At 38.3% G+C, this 20,625-nt stretch overlaps 1 long non-coding RNA gene across 2 annotated transcripts in view; it reads right to left on the bottom strand.

Annotated features, from left to right (window-relative positions):
• LOC149748555 (uncharacterized) overlaps positions 1-20,625 on the bottom strand; it is a 264,753-nt gene that overhangs the window by 73,074 nt on the left and 171,054 nt on the right. The gene's annotated exons all lie outside the window — the stretch shown is intronic.

The following is a 20,625-nucleotide window of genomic DNA, read 5'->3' on the forward strand; positions in this document are numbered from 1 at the left end:
ATAAAAATGAATTGTTTTAGGTATCTGATTCTGTAAAGGTACTGTTTTTCTTGGGGCTATAAATTGTAGATTTATAGATAGATTCTGAGAAGTAGCATGGTAATAAGAACTTTGAAAACTCATACCTTTACCTCAGTAATTCCACTTCTTAGAAATCTGTCCAAAGACACTAATTAGATATGCACAAAGATGTATTTGTAAGGATGTTCACTGTGAAGGTAAATAGCTAAATAATAATACAAACATCCAATCACTGGGGATGTTACACCCAATAGAGTATTCTGCAGCATTAAAATCATTTTTAAAACTGTTTAACTGGCATAGAAAAATGCTCATGATATATTAAAGGCAGAAGACAAAACTATATAAACAACAGAACCCCAACTTGAAAAAAAAATCAGGTGTATACTGACTCCGGACTAGAACAAATATATAAAAGTATTGGCGTTGTTATGTCTGGATAGTGAATTATGGGTATTTTACATTTCCTTCTTCATTAATTAGCATTGTTAATATATTTTTTTAAAGATCATACAATGAACATTTTAAAATAGGCAAATAGGAATTAAAAGAAAGTGCGTTATTACTATATTAGCAGAATGTATATGGTTTGAAAAGGCTGAAAATCAACCACAACTTCTTTAAACATGAAACACTGTAAGTTCTCTAGAGGGTCTTGGGAATGTCACCCAAGCATTAGGATTTCTTTTTCTTTACTGGGGATATGGCAACAAATTCAAAAAGGAATCTTGATACTATTGCTCTGGTACAAAACTTCAAAACAGGAAACAATTTTATGGTCAAAAGTGACCTCATGATAAAATCAGTTTATTTCAATTTATTCCAAATGTTAAACCACTTGCAGTTTACTTTCCAAGATATATACCTTGACCCATTTCTCCTATACTTAACACTGAAAATTAGTCACAGCATTCTTATTGGGCATCTGTTTTTTAGTTAGAGATCTTCAGTAATCTTTATTTTGCATTAGCAATTTATTTACCTCTAGTGCCTCTTAAGAATATTTATCATTATATCAAAGAATTAGATTATATATATTTTCCAAACATATCTGAAATTTGAATATTCTAAGTGTTTAATACCAATACCTACATGTTTTCATACAAATTTCATGTTTAATCACAAACATAAAGCTCTTCTGCTTCTAATACCCTCCTGGCAGCTGGCTTAGTATTTCACTTACTCAGGGTTTAATTTTCACTAAACAGATTTTTTAAAAATTCCAAACAAAATCATTGTAATCTCTGTTAGATGCTCATTTAGCAATGTGTCTGAGAGGTGGGGCTGACTTTCAACAATGGCATCAAGAGAACATTGCATTAAATCAGGTTCTCTCTCGTTCTGAGGATGGCAGTGCAAGCTCAGCTGGGCCCCATGGTCCTCAGCCCAGCCCTCGGCAGAAGCAGTGAATTCAGCCATAACTACAGCAGAGTCTGATCATTCTCCTGATGAAATTACACTGATCTAATTTGCACGCTGTGAAGACATTTGGCACTGGCTGGATCTGAGCCTTGACATCTTCATTGGAAATAAAAGTACACTAAGAACTGACATTACATTTCACATTCTCTTCTGCCAGGTTGCGGCATTTCGTCCTCTTTAAAGGCATTATTTCAAGAACATTTAATTTGGCTTTGACATGCCTGCCATTTTGCTGGGTGGAACATACTGCGCCAGAAAAGATCAGCTGCAATAAAGTTTGGCACCAATAGCCCACCATATACCTGCACCATCCTGTGCAATTTAATTGGCATTCAGTGGGTTGATAAATGGATTGGCTTAATGAGACAATATACTTGACATATGCAGGACTCCCCTGAGGAATGGGATGCATTTTTTTCACCTCACACATCAACATGTTACAGATACCAACACAGTCACCTCTAGCAGTTGTGCTATAGCCAATGGATGACATTCACTGGGCTGACCAACAGCACTGTCATCTTTCAACCATCTCATTCCTTTCTCCCTCAGCACCAAGCAAAGTATGGTTTTTAAATTTTATTGCCTTTCCAAGAACATGGTATATCTCTCCATCTATCATCTTTAATTTCTTTCATCAGTGTCTTGTAATTTTCTGCATACAGGTCTTTTGTCTCCTTAGGTAGGTTTATTCCTAGATATTTTATTCTTTTTGTTGCAATGGTAAATGGGAGTGTTTTCTTAATTTCACTTTCAGATTTTTCATCACTAGTGTATAAGAATGCCAGATATTTCTGTGCATTAATTTTGTATCCTGCTACTTTACCAAATTCATTGATTAGCTCTAGTAATTTTCTGGTAGCATCTTTAGGATTCTCTATATATAGTATCATGTCATCTGCAAACAGTGACAGCTTTACTTCTTCTTTTCTGATTTGGATTCCTTTTATTTCTTTTTCTTCTCTGATTGCTGTGGCTAAAACTTCCAAAACTATGTTGAATAAAAGTGGTGAGAGTGGGCAACCTTGTCTTCTTCCTGATCTTAGTGAAAATGGTTTCAGTTTTTCACCATTGAGGACGATGGTGGCTGTGGATTTGTCATATATGGCCTTTATTATGTTGAGGGAAGTTCCCTCTATGCCTACTTTCTGCAGGTTTTTATCATAAATGGGTGCTGAATTTTGTCAAAAGCTTTATCTGCATCTATTGAGATGATCATATGGTTTTTATCCTGCAATTTGTTAATATGGTGTATCACATTGATTGATTTGCATATATTGAAGAATTCTTGCATTCCTGGAATAAACCCCACTTGATCACGGTGTATGATCCTTTTAATGTGCTGTTGGATTGTTTGCTAATATTTTGTTGAGGATTTTTGCATCTATGTTCATCAGTGATATTGGATTGGAAGAATCAACATTGTGCAAATGACTCTACTACCCAAAGCAATCTACAGATTTAATGCAATCCCTATCAAACTACCACTGGCATTGTCCACAGAATTAGAACAAAAAAATTTCACAATTTGTATGGAAACACAAAAGACCCCGAATAGCCAAAGCAATCTTGAGAAAGAAAAACGGAGCTGGAGGAATCAGGCTCCCTGACTTCAGACTATACTACAAAGCTACAGTAATCAAGACAGTATGGTACTGACACAAAAACAGAAATATAGATCAATGGAACAGTAGAGAAAGCCCAGAGATAAACCCACGCACATATGGTCACCTTATCTTTGATAAAGGAGGCAAGAATATACAGTGGAGAAAAGACAGCCTCTTCAATAAGTGGTGCTGGGAAAACTGGACAGCTACATGTAAAAGTATGACATTAGAACACTCGCTAACGCCATACACAAAAATAAACTCAAAATGGATTAAAGACCTAAATGTAAGGCCAGACACTATCAAATTCTCAGAGGAAAACATAGGCAGAACACTCTATGACATAAATCACAGCAAGATCCTTTTTGACCCACCTCCTAGAGAAATGGAAATAAAAACAAAAATAAACAAATGGGACCTAATGAAACTTAAAAGCTCTTGCATAGCAAGGGAAACCATAAACAAGACCAAAAGACAACCCTCAGAATGGGAGAAAATATTTGCAAATGAATCAACAGACAAAGGATTGATCTCCATAATTTACAAGCATCTTAATAACAAAAAACAAACAACCCAATCCAAAAATGGGCAGAAGACCTAAATAGACATTTCTCCAAAGAAGATATACAGACTGCCAACAAACACATGAAAGAATGCTCAACATCATTAACCATTAGATAAATGCAAGTCAAAACTACAATGAGATATCATCTCATACCGGTCAGAACGGCCATCATCAAAAAATCTAGAAACAATAAATGCTGGAGAGGGTGTGGAGAAAAGGGAACACTCTTGCACTGTTGGTGGGAATGTAAATTGATACAGCCACTATGGAGAACAGTATGGAGGTTCCTTAAAAAACTACAAATAGAACTACCATAAGACCCAGCAATCCCACTACTGGGCATATACCCTGAGAAAACCATAATTCAAAAAGAGTCATGCACCAAAATGTTCATTGCAGCACTACTTACAATAGCCAGGACATGGAAGCAACCTAAGTGTCCATCGACAGATGAATGGATGAAGAAGATGTGGCACATATATACAATGGAATATTACTCAGCCATCTAAAGAAACGAAATTGAGTTATTTGTAGTGAGGTGGATGGACCTAGAGACTGTCATACTGAATGAAGTCAGTCAGAAAGAGAAAAACAAATACCGTATGCTAACACATATATATGGAATCTAAGAAAAAAAAAAAAAGGTCATGAAGAACCTAGGGGTAAGACAGGAATAAAGACACAGACCTACTAGAGCATGGACTTGAGGATACGGGGAGGGGGAAGGGTAAGCTGTGACAAAGAGAGAGTGGCATGGACATATATACACTACTAAACAGATAGCTAGTGGGAAGTAGCCGCATAGCACAGGAAGATCAGCTAGGTGGTTTGTGACCACTTAGAGGGGTGGGATAGGCAGGGTGGGAGGGAGGGAGACACAAGAGGGAAGAGATATGGGAACATATGTATATGTATAACTGATTCACTTTGTTATAAAGCAGAAACTAACACACAATTGTAAAGCAATTATACTCCAATAATGATGTTAAAAAAAATTTTATTGCCTTTTGTATTTTCCCAGACACAAAGGAAGAAGACAGCCCCCATGCTTTATTTATATAAATCTCTATTTTCCAGGAGATCACGCAGCCTTGTGGTCTAAACAGGTTGGTTTTACCTGCTATAAAACCATGACAGTACTATAAAATACAAGTAATAATGAATTCTAGGTATAACTAGTGACGTAGTCAACCACGTACAGGAGCAAGTAGGTGCCATGCTATCTTCAGAAATGCTGGTTTCAAGAATGAATCAATTACAACAACAAAGAGACACCATTTTTCACTATTCAGATTAGCAAAGATTAAAAAGAACCATAATGCTGAGTGTTGGCAGGGGAGCAAGGAAACAAGGGCCTCATGCTCTGCTGGCACTGTCCAGCAGAATTAGAACAAAAAATTTCACAATTTGTATGGAAACACAAAAGACCCCGAATAGCCAAAGCAATCTTGAGAAAGATTGCTCATACAACTGCCTCATACAACTTTTCTGGAAGGCAAATGGCAATATGCATCAAAAGCCTTAAAAATGGGCATACCCTTTGCTAAGCATGTCTACTTCTGAAAATGTATCCCAAGGAAATAAAGATATACCTAAGATGGATATTCAATAATGATCATTACAGTGATTATAATAAGAAAAACTTTAAAACAATCCAGGTATTTAAAGAAAAGGAGATTGCCTAAATGAAATACGTGATGCCTATGTGCTACAACACTATATAGACATTAAAATGATGTAGTAGAAATATTTGCCCTGAAAAAATGTTCTTGATGCCTTTTACGCCAGAAAAGTACTAGCTGCATAATTACTCATCTTTCTGTGAAAAATTTATATTAAAGATATGTATAGTCACACTCAAAAAAGCAAAGGATAAACAGCAAAATAGTAATAATGCTTGCCTCTGGAGGTGGGATCAATTAAAGTTTCTTTTTAATTTTTTCTTGATGCTTATCCTTATTTTTAAAGAACTGATTTAGTTAAAGGATTTAATTCAGATGGCATTTTAAACTTGTCAAGGAATTGCATTCTGACAACAATATGATTTTTTTTTTTTTTTTTTTTGCGGTACGCGGGCCTCTCACTGTTGTGGCCTCTCCCATTGCAGAGCGCAGGCTCAGGGGCCATGGCTCATGGGCCCAGCCGCTCCGCGGCATGTGGGATCTTCCCGGACTGGGGCACGAACCCGTGTCCCCTGCATCGGCAGGCAGACTCTCAACCACTGCGCCACCAGGGAAGCCCAACAATATGATTTTTAGAGGTTCTTTTACTGTGTCATAAGTCAAACCATGCCCACGTAATTCAATTCTTCTTATGGTCCTAGGTCATTTAAGAAGTTAGTTGCATGGCTGTCCAGAAAGATAATTCATCTTAGACAAATGAAGTTTCTTTCTACCTCCAGCTTCCTGGAATTTCTCAGTTCACTAGTAACAGCTTAGTAGTAGAAAGCAGCAAATTTTTAGAACACAATTGACATTCAAAAGAGTTCTGGAGTTTACATCTAGTCACAGTCCTCATTAAATGAAAACTGCTAAGTCTATTCTGGTTTTGTATTTTTTTTTTTTACAATGCCAAAGATTTGTAAAAAGATAGAAAATATACGGATGCAGACATGAAAAGCTTATTTATTTAGATTTGCTAAAGACCCATGGGATCCATATTGTGCCTGGCAATAGGAAAGTTAGGGTACCTGCCTTCAAGTCTGCCCAGGCAAATAGAAAAGGAAAGATAATCGGGATGAAATGAAAGTGCTGTAAAAAGGAGATCAGCTTAGGCGAGCAAAGTGTTCCATGAAGACCAATTAGAGGGCTTGGTCAGCATTCGACCCAGGCGGGATGAGGTGCTGTATGAAAGATGTCCAGGGCAGCTGCACCGCTCGCAGCTTAGCTGTCCTCTGTGCCTTGACACTACCTGCCTCTGGCTTCCTTCCTGCCTCAGAGGTGGGGAGCCCACCCACGAGCCACTGCTCATTTCAGCTGGGGACCAGTTTGTCAGTATGATGCTCTCCATTCTGCTCCAGAGGAAGTTCCAACATGCAAATAAGCCCAAGGAAATGAAAAAATGAAACGGTGTGTGACAGTTTCTAATTACTGCATAAAAACAACATATGGAAACTTCATTGTCTATTTCATCTCCCAACATGTACCATCAAGTCAGACTTCCTTTACTCTATCACTCCCTCGAGCATTTGGACCTGATTTACTTCAATAAGAAGGTGAACAAAAAACCCAAAAAACAAAAAACACTTTCTGATGGGATAATAGTGTTTTTTTTTTTAATTTTAAACACCTTGATCATTGGGAGGTTTTCATAACCTTGCTCTATTTTCCATTAGAGTTTTCTCATTGTATTCTAGTTAGTTAATTCTATTCCCTAGGGTTGTTCAAAACCTGGATTGAAGTTGTCCATTCTTCAGAAGTTTAAATTAACTATCCCTAAGTACCTTTTATCTACACTTGAATGGGTCCCTAATCACTTATTAGAGAAGGCAGGAGGACGAATTCAGTACCTGTAATCTGCTGGAATATTCTAAAGGCATATGAATGGGAGGTCAAAAAAGAAAAGTAAAGCAATGCTTGGTGACCTCAAAAACAATAGGAAGGCAAATAAAAAAGCAAAAGTTAGTGGGTTCAAGAGACCTGGAGTCTGGCCCCGGCTTTGCCACCACTATACCTGTGTGATCCCAAGCAAATTCTTCACTTCCCTTATCTCCTGCTTTAAAATAGGACTTAGGCTATAAGATTTCTCAGATTCCTTTCCTCCTTCCTGCATTCTCAGACTATACGGACTGATTTAAATACTATCTCTTTTCTATATGGGACAAGATACTGTTCACCAAAGGTTGCCTGCATTTCAGTGCTAACCTTAGGGTAAAGTTTAAAAGTTGAGGCAAGTCCTGGGCAGCAAGGCGTACATCAAGTGCCCATTTGCTGAAAGCAAAACCTTCCAGTTTCTCCTCTCATCCCCCCTGGCCACAGAAGCAGAGTCAGTTAATGAATCAGAAAAAAGCTGGTTACCAGATGTCCTGGCTTATTAACACGCACATCACATTCTGTAATGGCATTCACGGAGCAAGCTGTGTGGAACTGAGAGATGGCAAAGGAAAAGTTCTCCTCTCGGATGAGCTTCAAAATGTGGGTGTGCTTTGGTGAATTTCAGGAATGGTGGCTGCACAAGTTCGTTTAAGCCCTTGTCAGGCATTCTATCTGGTGGGAGCTTGCCTGTGTTACAAAGAACCCTTTCTCCAAGGTCATAGGATATCATGCCCTTCTCAGTCCCTCCTCTTTCCTCTAGTCTGTGCAGAATTGCTGACATGAACTCTTATATGCAGAAAGACAATAATAATAAACTTAGCAGCAATGCAAAGGAATAGCCAATTCTGTTTGATTGGTTTTCACCACAGCTAATTTTAAAGCCACCCATTATTCAGCTCTACAGTCTAATTTTATGTTAATATCCTGAAAGTTGTCAAATCTTGGCAAAACCTATGCATAAATTACACAGAAAGTAGCTCACAGGAGGGGGAAAAGTAATGACTGTCATGGTTAGCCAAACCCATTAATAGTCTGACAAGCAATAACCCAGGAGCTCTGGTCAACTGCTGCAGACATCTGTGAAACTTTTGCAATTAGTATCATTTTTTCCTTTTTTTTTTTTATTTTTTGCTGTTGTTGGAAGAGCTATCAGCTGCGAAATAGCATGCAACTGACTGATCATTATTAGGTCTGCCGGTAAGGATTGGGTTTATCATCTCTCTTGGTTGACCACTGCCCTGATTTTTATAAAAAGCCACTTTGTTTTTTAAAGTAATGCCATGTTTCTCAGCACTGAGATTAGTATTTAGAAGATGGATACCAATGGTGTGTGGCTACTCAAAAAATAAAAATAATAAGATGCTTCAATCTCTAATTCATTACTGATTTCTCTCCCTGTGAGGCTGGGAAGAAATACAGATGGAGAGACTAAAATCTCTCTTCAAAGCTGCACCTTGGGTCCTAGGCTTGCTGGTAGATCATCTTATTGTGCCTTCTCCTACCTTTTTCCAGGCCATTCCAGCACATTTTTTCTGTGTGTAAGGGCTTCAAGGGTAAAATAAATGTATCCACCCACTTGGTTAGTGTTCTGTGACCTGCTGATGGTTAAAAATTTTTGAATATCACTTCATATATGAGTGTGTGTGTGTGTGTGTGTGTGTGTGTGTGTGTGCGTGCGCAATATACACACATACATAATCTATTGCCCGTTTTCCTAAAGAATAGTGCTGGGAGAATTAGCTGAGTTTCCCAGTATGCCTATAAAGGCTGCTCAGTCTTTCCCCACAGCTGCTATAGCTGATGCATCTAGTATAGCGCCTGGCACCGAGTGGATACTCAAAAATGTTTGTTGAATGAGTGGATGCGTGGATGGGTGGATGGATGAATGTTAGCAGGGTATGATCCATTTAAGACCCTGCTATTGTAGCTCCAGGTGATGATTTCATGCAGAACTTCCTTGCTGCTAAAATTCATTGCCCATGTATAGGGTTTTCTCAGAGAATGCTGACAGAAAACTTGCTCTTCTTAAAGCTTATAGCAGTCAGAAATGCCTGCCTTACAGAATCATTTGGTAAACAAACTTTCCAAGCTCCTGCTTTGCACCAGGGATCAGAAGATGAATAAAACACAGTTTTTGCTGTTATAGAGCTCTCAAAATATTCAGAGGCAGCCATGTAGAAGGGTGATTCCAACAAAACATGGCACATACTATAATGCAGGTTTCAACAGACTTCACGGACCAGCATGCTCTACCTGGTATTTCAGGGAAAAGCATAGTGGTAGAGACACCTGGACTGGGTTGTAGTAAAAAAATGGCATGGCAGAGAAGATGAGGAAGGGCTTTCAAGGTTCAAGGTCTGCATGTGTGGAGATACAGAATAGTAAAAGGCACAGAATTTTAGAGAACAGTGAGATGGTCAGTGGCTAGAAGCAGAGGGCATGGGACGATGTGGCAGGGGATGAGGCTGGAAAGAAGAACTGAGGGAGGATAAGAAGTAGCATTGGTGCCTTACTAGTGACTGCGCAGTTCACCGTGCAGGCAACTGGGGACAAACGGAAGTCTTAACCAGAGAAACAACTCTGTAGGTATTGTCTACAGTGGCCAGAAGGAATGGGGGAGGAAAGTGGGAGAGGAAGAAGAGAGGGAGTGTGGGGTAATTATAGAAAAACATTTCATGATATACTCAGGATATATGCCCAGGAGTGGGATTGCTGGATCATATATCCAGAGAAAACCATAATTCAAATGGATACATGCACGCCAATGCATGCATGGACATATACACACTACTATTCATGGAACAGATAACTAATAAGAACCTACTGTATAGCACAGGGAACTCTACTCAGTGCTCTGTAATGGCCTATATGGGAAAAGAATCTAAAAAAGAGTGCATACCTGTGTGTATAACTGACTCACTTTGCTGTACCGCAGAAACTAACACAACATTGTAAATCAACTATATGCCAATAAAATCTTCTTTAAAAAAAGTCATTTCAGGAGCCTCATAAAGAGACAACCAGAAAGAAGAAGCAACAGATTTTAAGGCATCTCTGCAGCAGAACTGTCAAGACTGGGTGACTGATTGCATGTGGGGTAAAATAGATATGATAGAGGATGACTCCCAGCTTTGTGTAAATGGTAAAGCCTTTAATTAAGACAGGGACACAGAAAACAGCTGGCTGGGGTAGGTGTAGGAGTGAAGGGATTGCAAGGACATAGGAAAAGACAACATGTAAATTTTCCAGAGACCAGTCTTTGGAAAATAACGAGTAGCTCTACGCCAAACCATTTCCAACTACCACTGATAAAGCCAATGAATCAAAAGAGAACAAAACCCAAATCTAACAGATGTTTATCAAAGGCACACACAACTGGAAAGATCTTCCTTTTAAGAAACCATCAGGGTGAAAAACAACTAAAATATACAAATAATAAATTAGTGCTTTGAACTTAAAGAAAAAGCTCATTAACAGGAAACTATTTACAACCTATGCGTTCCGAGGTTTCTGAACTGATGGCTGGACAAAATGCTCAACCTGACCTATTTCTTCTTCCTTCTCTAAATATTACAGTAACATTTACCAAATGAAAATGATTTTCATAAAATACAAAACCTCCCAGACAGTCACAGTCTTCAATTTGGCAACACATGTGGATTTCTCTCCAGCCTTGTCAGACAGAACATATTCTGGACAAATCAAGAAAGAAGGACGTCCCGGAGCAATCGCAGAAATGAACGCCAGTTGTCTGAAAAAGAAGTTTGCTGTCATCTTGGGACACATCATTCCTAGAAACAATGACCCATTTGGCAGCTTCACACATGTTCCCATCTCTGAAAGCTTTCCAACATTCCAGACCCTACTTTATTTCGGTCTGGGATTTTCTTCAGTATAAATCTTTGGTGAAGCAAGTGCAGAATCTTAATTCCATTCAGTATTACTCATTCCATTCACCCTTTTTTTCTTCCTTGTGTTACCGACCCTTGTTTCACTGCCTCAGAGACCTTGTCTGGGCACCTCATATCACATGACAGCACTGTGGAATGTCTAATTATGTCACTGTTGAATTTATACAGCTGTCCTAGATGGTCTGTTAAACAGTGCTGGTCCTGTGACTTTTGAAAACAGCCTTTGTTACAGGGAGGATATGGCTTTCCTTGTAAGAGAAAGTTTCATTTTGGACCAGTCAACATCTGAAAGGCCCTGAGTTAGTATTATTCAAAATAACAAGCTCTACTTGTTCAGTTTCCATTGAATTTCTATTGATTACTTAGATTATAAAGGGTAGGCAGTTATGTGTCCCTGAAATCAGAAAATACTCCACCTGTCTTCAAGCATCTGACAGTATCACACTTCATTGAATTTTCAGACTTTAAAGGGTTCTCTTACAATACAGTGGGGTTTTCCAGAATATGTGAACTCTAGGTGAAAAGAAATTTCCTGGATAATTTCTAACCTATAGACCTAGGTTGAGAGAGATTCTGGGGAGCTAAGTGTTTTCCCTTTTGAAAGGGAGGTCAGACTAAGTTTCAGGGAAAGGATGTAGGGTCACAGAAGGAAGAATGGTGATCCAGTCAAAGGAGAGCCCTTTGTTGGGGAAGCACAAGGTGGTGGAGCCTCTGGAAGCAAAGAGACCCTGTCTTCAGTGAAGGCCTTTGACTTACGAACTCATGATCTCCTTTATGAGATTTTCTTCAATGTCAATTGCTCTTTTGTTCATGTTTGCTTCTTAACCTGATTTTCATTGCAGGGTGACAGTTTTTCCCCCTCCCCATCTTTTGGATCTTCAGATACAAATAGTCAGAATAATTCCTTCAAGTTCTTTGTAGAAGTAGGCTGTTTTATTTTTTCATTTCATTCAGAGTCACAGTTTGAGTTCTAACTGTGTTGCTATGAAATGAATGCATTGTTTTCCAACATTATCATAACCAGAACTAAGAATGTGCACATTGTTCTTCATCTCATAAACCACTTTCACAACACATCTCATCTATTAATGCATAATCCTTGAATAATTAATTTGACACCACCAGAAGTAACAAATTTTAAAAACTGAATCACCCTTTCTCAAAAGATAATTTGTAGGTATGTACATAGGACAAATAAAAATAATAAAATGTTAGAAGTCCTTCCTGATAATTAAATTTTAAAATTTACCCCTTTTTCCTGGTCCCAAACATCCTTTAGGAAAAGGGTAGAATTGAAGTCTGTTTTCAGATTATATGTTTGAATCTAAATGAAGCAACATTTTGGTTGTTTATTTAGCTAAGAAGAATTAAGCTAAATTTTCAGCACTTATGAGTATTTAGGAAAAAATGATTGTTGGTATTTTGCAACTACATCAGTTAATGTATATTCTTAACTCTGTGGATACTTTCAATAAGCTGATGACATAATTGTGTGAGTAGATATATTCTTTTTAAACATTATTGCATTTCAAATAAAGAGTACACAGAATGTACTACATTTGAGTGACTATCATTTTTTCTCTATAGGATGAATAGGCTAATTTATAACTTGCTAAGAGTCAATGAGGCCAAATGCTCTGTACAATATAGAGAAAAACACCCATCATGAGATGGCTGAAGAGTACAAAGGGGTCATTGATTTATAAAGTGTACAATCTTTTGGTTCTCTGCTTTATATTATGGTCATTCCTCTGTAACACTTTTATTCCTAGATCAATTAAGTCAGTAAAAGTGGTGGCATGTAAAGAAAGCCTAGGCTCACATTTGGGCCTAGGATCAGTTCTTGAGTAGTTCAAGGTTATGCATTTATGATTAGATAGAACTTCTGACCCCTCCCACTGACCCTGAAGAAGGACTGGAGACTGTGAGATACCATCCAATATCCATTCTCTCCTTCCGGGAACACATTTTTACTTGGGGTAGAAATGCAAGCAACCTAAAGATGACACTTTTCTTCCTCCCTTGCAGTTAGGTGGCCAAATGACCATGAGACAAGAGAGAGTTCTGGGTAGTTGCTTAAAGGGAACTTAGTTAACATGGACGTTTAACTTTTTGTCCTTTCTTCCTGATGTCTGGACTGCAGATGTGACGAAAGGAGCTCTGGTTGCCATCTGGAATTACGAGGTAAACTTGAGGATGGAATGGGAGTCAAAAAATGAAAGGATCATGGATTCCTGACAACAGTGTTGCTGTTACCCGGCCTGGGCTGCTTAACTCCAGACTTCTTTCTATATGAGAAAGAAATCAACTCTTACCTTGTCAAAGTATTATTGCGGGTTCTCTATTACATGGATTCAATCCAAGGTGATAGGAGGATAAGTATTATTTCAATTTTGCGATTACTGGGAAGGGCTGGATGACCTTCAGTTTCCCATTATATACAGAATTACATATGACAGGACATGATAATAATAATGACATTATTCCTATTTAATAAAATCTCTGTTCCAGTCACTGTTCAAAGTACTTTTTACAGTTCTTTTACAGATTTTATATATATATATATATATATATATAGAGAGAGAGAGAGAGAGAGAGAGAGAGTGTGTGTGTAGGTACAAGATATCTTGCACCCCTGAAGAGTAGGTGTTATTATTATCTCTGCTTCATGAATAAGGAAACTGAAGAGGTTAGGGAGCCACTTTTAAATGGTACAGCTAGGAACTGAGCCCTGGACCGGTCTATGGTCTTAATCATGAAGTTATACTGCCTCCCAGTGAAGTAGCTAGCCATCTCCTGAGCATGTTTCTCTTCTGAAAACAGTATATTTTCATCTTTTCTTTCTTCACCATTGATACCCCTTTGATATGAGGTGGAAACTCCACACCCTAGAGCATGTATGTAATGACTCCTAATCCTGTCTTAACAGACTTAGTCACAGAGCCCTAGAGGGCTACCAGCTTAGCAAAATGGCTTCTGAGACTCAACACTGCCAGCCTTAGTTGGGGGGAAGGGGAGGGAGTAAAGGCCAAATGGGTAGTGCTTAGGGACATAAAGCATCCTATCACCGCGGAAAACCAACCAACAACTAAGCATTTGTCTCCTAAAATTCTATTCACAGTCTGATTGAGTAAGGCGGTAAAGAGCACATCAGATACTAAAGCAACCCTGAAAGGCTGTACGAAGATCCTTGAAACATAAAATCTCTTTTGAGCTATTATGTCTTCTAACTGTAAAGTATGAGAAGGCATGCTCTGATTCTTTTGTTTAAAATAAAAGAATTAATAATGCCATAGAAAACGATAGTTTCTCTTCTACTGTTGTTTTACGTTTTGTTATTGTTGCTGCTATTCATTTGGCATGGAACATCATCAAAAAAGACATAGAATAACAGACCACTAAAATTGGATCGGTCCTTTGTATCCGTCAGAATATTGTAGGCTAGATACAGAAAAAATAGAAAAAAGAAGAAGAAGGAAAAGGAAAAGGTCTGCAAATCTCAGAAGCCCCAGGTAGTTGGTGATAAGAACTGCTGATGAAAACAATCAGGCACTACACGTTAGTCAACAATTTTTAAAAATGAACTTGCACCTAGTAACAGCCAAGTCTAAACCTCCTTTGGCCTCATATGCAGATAGAGTTAAACCAGAGAAAATGCTTACGTTCCACGAAGCTCTCAGATAGCGACTTAAAAATGCCTGCTGACAGCAGCCTGGTTTAACTCCAAGAGACTAACCATTTCTGGCAACTGGATTCCAAAAGGGAGAAGGACATGAGAAGGAGGTCCTTCAGAACAGATTATGGCTGATATCCTTGCCCAGGAAAAGGAAGGCCACTGCCTCATTGTTTGTGGGCATGTGGAGAGCACAGCATCAACAACATCCCAAGTATGCGGGGACTGCTTTACAAGGATTTGAGAAACAAAAATAGAGGAAAAAGAATTCTAAAGCCTGACTAAAGCTTGAATGGCAAAAGTAGACAAATACATAAGTTGTGAGCTGTTTCCTGCCACCTTCTACATATACTGTAATATAAATGGTACAAGAACAGTACTTTCCCTCATAATACTTTGATCAACAATGCTTTCTTTTCTCTCTCTAATTCTTTGTATGATATCTTATCACAATGCGTAGTATCCAAATATTTCAAAATATCCAGGTGCCTGAAGGAAGTTTTCATTCCATAATCTACCGTATATAAAATCATATAATTCCTTCCAGGATCAAATATAAACAAACATAATTGCTACTTTAATGGCTATATCCAATGCAATTACTACACTGCCATAATTTTTAAAATTATTTTTGTTCTGGGCTTCCCTGGTGGCGCAGTGGTTGAGAGTCCGCCTGCCGATGCAGGGGACACGGGTTCGTGCCCCGGTCCGGGAAGATCCCACATGCCACGGAGAGGCTGGGCCCATGAGCCATGGCCGCTGAGCCTGCGCGTCCAGAGCCTGCGCTTCGCAACAGGAGAGGCCACAACAGTGAGAGGCCCGCGTATCGCAAAAAAAAAAAAAAAAATTATTTTTGTTCCTTTTATACTTTTAAATGTGGTGCATTTCAGAGACAGCTAGAAGTCATCTTTAGCTAGTTAGCTGTTCTGGGCAGATATAATGGCCCTGATGTTCAAGGTCTTGTAGCTGATATATTTGTATTCAACATTAAGACCATTACTATCTGGCTGAGTTACTCATTCCTACTTTCAAGATGCCACAATACAGGCACGCTTGTCTATTCCTCTTAAAGGCACAGGGGTAGAGCCAGGTTGGGATGATGGTATGAAGATGGAGGGAGCAGACAGAGTTGAATTCTCTGTATCTCTGTAAACTTCTAAAAGGTTTTCAACCTCTGGGGCCAGTTACTAGGGATCAACGCCATTATTAGAAACTACCACTGACAGCATAGAGTTTTACCTGTAGTCCTTTGTTTATACTTCATTTGTTCAAAGTATCATTTTCCTAGGATTGCTTTCTTATATCCTTTTAGAAGTTCTGATTATTTCCAACCCAAGAGAAAACTTATTCAGGGAGTGGTGGTGAACAGTACCCTTTTGTGATTCCATATTGCTTCAGTTAGAGTTTTTCACTGATGACAGCAACAAGGGAATTTTATGGAAGGATGTGGAGGAGCTCATGGAATTTGAGAGGTAACTAGTCAACCAGGTTTGAAACAAGCAGGTCCTGGTCCAGCTGCCACAAAAGGACATTTCTTCTGTGCCTGCAACACTGACCAAAATTCACAGTCCCAGGAGAGAGAGTTTTGTTTTTTGGTTTTTTTTTTGTGTGTGGTACGCGGGCCTCTCACTGTTGTGGCCTCTCCCGTTGAGGAGCACAGGCTCCGGACGCGCAGGCTCAGCGGCCATGGCTCACGGTCCCAGCCGCTCCGCGGCATGTGGGATCTTCCCAGACCGGGGCACGAACCCACGTCCCCTGCATCGGCAGGCGGACTCCCAACCACTGCACCACCAGGGAAGCCCGAGAGAGTTTAATTGACCAAATTCAGTTCGAGGCCTAATGGAATCAAGTGAAAGGAACAGAGGGGAAGGACTGCACTCAATGGGAAAATGACAATCCCCCAAAGGAAAGAATGATAAGAATAGAGAATGGATGCTCGCTGGCCAAGAAGCAATAAATGTCCACCTCCCTATTTTTGCTTTTGTGGGATCGATGACGAGACTTGCTGACTGTCAGCAGTAGTACACCACTGAAGAAAAAAAGATGTATTGAAAGACTGAAGCTGAAAAACGTGGGTATCCTCATGCTAAAAACAAATAAAAGAAAATAAACTATCAGTAAATAAAAACAAAACAAAACCAAAGCCTGCCTCTGAGTTGGAGTTAGGCTGTTAAATGGCAGTATCATGAACATTCTTTTCACCATTGTTTTTACCATGAGATTCTGGAACAAAACTTGGCAAGGGATGCCAGGTGGTTCTAAAGGTACTATCAGTCTGCTTGTCCAGTAGGGCTACCGTCTTTTGCCGTTTCATCCACTGTTACTTATTTACTTCTATCTCCAAGGCATGAGGATATAGTTTGGAAGCTTCGGTAGACTTCAGTTAAGTGAGAGATAGACAAGACTGCATCTGGAAGACCTCTTTTAGCTGCAAGTTTGTGCAGTTGGGGCATGGAGTAATTCCTAAGGGATTCTTGGTTTCAAACTGAGATGTGACCAGAGAAGGTAGAAGCACAAGTAAAGATCAAATAATTAGGGAAAACATATCATAGAATCATAAAGTGTTATGGTCATCACAGACTCACACTGATTTGGAATGCCAAACACTTCGCTTATAAACTCACCTGATATCACCCCATACTCGGGATACACATCACCCAACACTCAAGACACTCTGCTACTGGTCAGCTGCAGAGAAAATTACCTTTTGGCTTTGTCTCTTCCAAACCCATCTACTATAACACCGTTCTCATTATCTTTCGAAAATTTCAAACTGGATCCCTAAGGCTCCTAACAGTCTTGCTCCAAACACATTTATTCCCCAGCCCATACTCTCTTCTTCAAGCCACAGTGACCTTCTTATTTTCTCAAGCACATCACCGTCTTTCACTATTTCATGACTTTATATATGTGGTTTCCCTTTTCTCAAATACACTGACCTTCTACCACACTGAAGAACTTCCTTCTATCCTTCAAAACATTTCATCCCTTCTTTATCTTTGACACCTTCCTGAAATCCACCAAAATGAGTAATGCTTACCTTCTGTATTCCTGTAACACTTTGCATTTCTCTCTTTTGTGAGATAACTTTCATTGGCTTTTAGTGTTTATACGCCTAGGTCCCTCAGGCTTCATGCCACCTGAAGGTAGACATACATCTTATTCTTTTTTTGATTTGTCCTAACTTAAGAACAGTTTGGCCCATTGAAGATGCTCAACAAATGATTACTGATTGGCTAAATGAACGCCAGCTGAATTTCAGGGTCTCCTGCCATAATCCCTGAGAAAGGAGGGATCTTTTGACTCAATGTTATATTTTCCTTGCTACTAAAAGGTGTGTGTTTTGAGATTTGTGTGTATAGTGTATGGCTTACCTTCGCTTGAGATATTAAAATGAAATTTCTAGTTTTCCTTGTTTCACCTTGCTTTAGCCTGATTTGTGTATTGGTCTTTATAAATGTAAATTAAAGTCTTATGCTATTTAGGGAAGCTGAGATTAATCAAAACCCCTGTGCTTTAAAAAGAATATCCATATTTATTATTTGAATTATATATAATTCTGTTTATTTAACAACATTTTTCTGGATACAGTTTTGAATCTCATTGACTAGATGTCCATTTTCAACACCATCTCATCATATAGTATTCACAGGAGTGTTTTGTTTAAAAATGCACAAAGGTATCTTATTAAATAATGTCACAAACATGAAGTTCATTATTATGCAAATGCCATCCTTGGAACAGATTTGTTAATTGCAACTCATTTGCATAATTAATGAACTCCCAAATGAATTATGCCTTTGCAGATTTGTGCAGCATTGTTTTAAAATAAATTATAAAATACACGTCAAAGGAAGAGTGCTTTCTGGGTTCCCATAGCATTGTTTGAAAATTAATTACCAAATGCTTGTCAAATTAAAATGAGTTTGTAGTTTTTACAATGTTATTTTAAAATTAATCACAAAATAAAATGTCACTGCATTAAAGTAAACAACTTATTATCTTCTCCAAAAAGAACCACAGAAAATAGCATTTTAACTTCAATTATATTATTTGGTATAGTGATTCTAGTGTTTTATTCATTTCATCTTTACACTGTGACTTAAAGTTGGTAGTTGTTAGCATGTTAACGTTTTGGTAAATTGAGATTTCATTTAATTTTATTATGTAGCTTATTTTATATGGTTGATGATTAATGCATTGAGTATGAACCCAGTATGGTTTTATTCATGATAAATTGGACTTAAAGAACATTTAAGGCCACTTAAATCTGTTTTATAAACAGTATTCTTAAGGTTTATTTTATGGGAATTTTGACAGCTGTCAGTAATAATGATTAAAAGCATATAGCTTGGATGTTTTCCTACCTACTCAACAAATAGGATGGTATCATTCCTTTCCTTGGTGCAGTAAAGGCTTTGGGCTTCCCACACTACTTTCTTTACTCTATGGGAATTCTCTGTTCTTGTACAGAGACCATAGCTACTCCCAGTCCTGGACTCTCCAGTCCACAGGCAACCTCCATCCACCAGGAAATTAGATGGGAAACACCAGTATATCTGAACAATGATTTGGCCAAAACGCCTTCTGAAACAATAGATTCGGTAAAGAGTTTTTAGGAATTAAGGTCGCCAAACAAATAGCTTTTCAAAACACTAAAATACAACTATAATAATCCTTGCCTAGAGGTATGAGAACATCTAAAAATAAAACACTCATTCACTTAAGTTTGTTTTAATAACAGTATCTCTTCTTTGCTCATCTCTCCTTCTCCCGATCCTCCAAACCAAACCTGTGGTTTATATTCCATTTTGTCACTTCTTGACCATAGAATGTAAATCCATGGGGAAAGGCCTTTGCTTGACATGACCGCAACTATGCAAATCGATACCAACGAGACAATAATTCTTAAGTGAAAAGATAAAACATTTTGCTTCTGTTTTTTATTCTATATATAGCTGCCCTTCTAAACCCCATGAGCTACTCTATGTTGCCCTTTCTATAAACCGATAAACATAGCAACCCTTTTTAAGAGACAATATTCCTTCTACTTCATACCTGGTGTGTGAATAAGAACTCAAGCGGCTCATGCAGATATATGAATTTGACTTCTTGCCATTTCCTCTTCAATTCTGGCACAGATATTACTCAAACACTTAAAACATTTTTTTTCGATCAAATCAACTGTAACTACTATTGTCTAAGCTATGATGCACATTTCTTTGTTTAAATACCTTGGGATACTTTAACTTGACATCCTTTTCTAAAATTCTTTATCACTATGCTCATAACTACAAGACAATAAAACGTCCAACGGAGACAAACTATCTCATGACTAAAATTTTTAGTGGGCTAATGACCACATGCTGAAATCATAAGTTAATTTGTATAGATGCAGTCTCTTTCATTACGATCATCCTTTACTGTGAGAGAGCTCCCACTGCATTAAAGCAGACGTGCTCTAAGTGAAAGAATTTTATCTACAGTTTTTTAATGAACTGTAGTCTGCGAAGCAGTTGCAGACATGCCAGTCTTTGGAAAAATTTTCATTTTGATGAGAACAAGAGGAAACAAAGACAACTTTTGTTGATTGAATGTCAACCCTTCGGGAAGCTTTGTAAGGATTACAGTCTACTCGTGATATAAACTTCATGGCTGCTTTTTTTTAGACTGGATTCATTTTGTTATACGAATTTCAGAAACATGGGTAAGATTGCTATCCTATGACTTATCAGAATCCAAATTTTCTTTCTTAAAACTATGGCTTTTTAACTGAGGCTTGATGTCAATTTATACAGAATGTCATGTATATTAGAGAGGAAAATAGAGGGTATTTTTTTTTAAGTTCTCTTGGAGGCCCTCTCAGGTCCTTAAAAATGGGACTCTATTGTTT

The sequence above is a fragment of the Delphinapterus leucas genome, chromosome 8 (genome assembly GCF_059928025.1).
Source record: "Delphinapterus leucas isolate spDelLeu-1000000601 "Yukka" chromosome 8, BTC_Dleu_Yukka2, whole genome shotgun sequence".
In the NCBI taxonomy this organism is placed as follows: domain Eukaryota; kingdom Metazoa; phylum Chordata; class Mammalia; order Artiodactyla; family Monodontidae; genus Delphinapterus; species Delphinapterus leucas.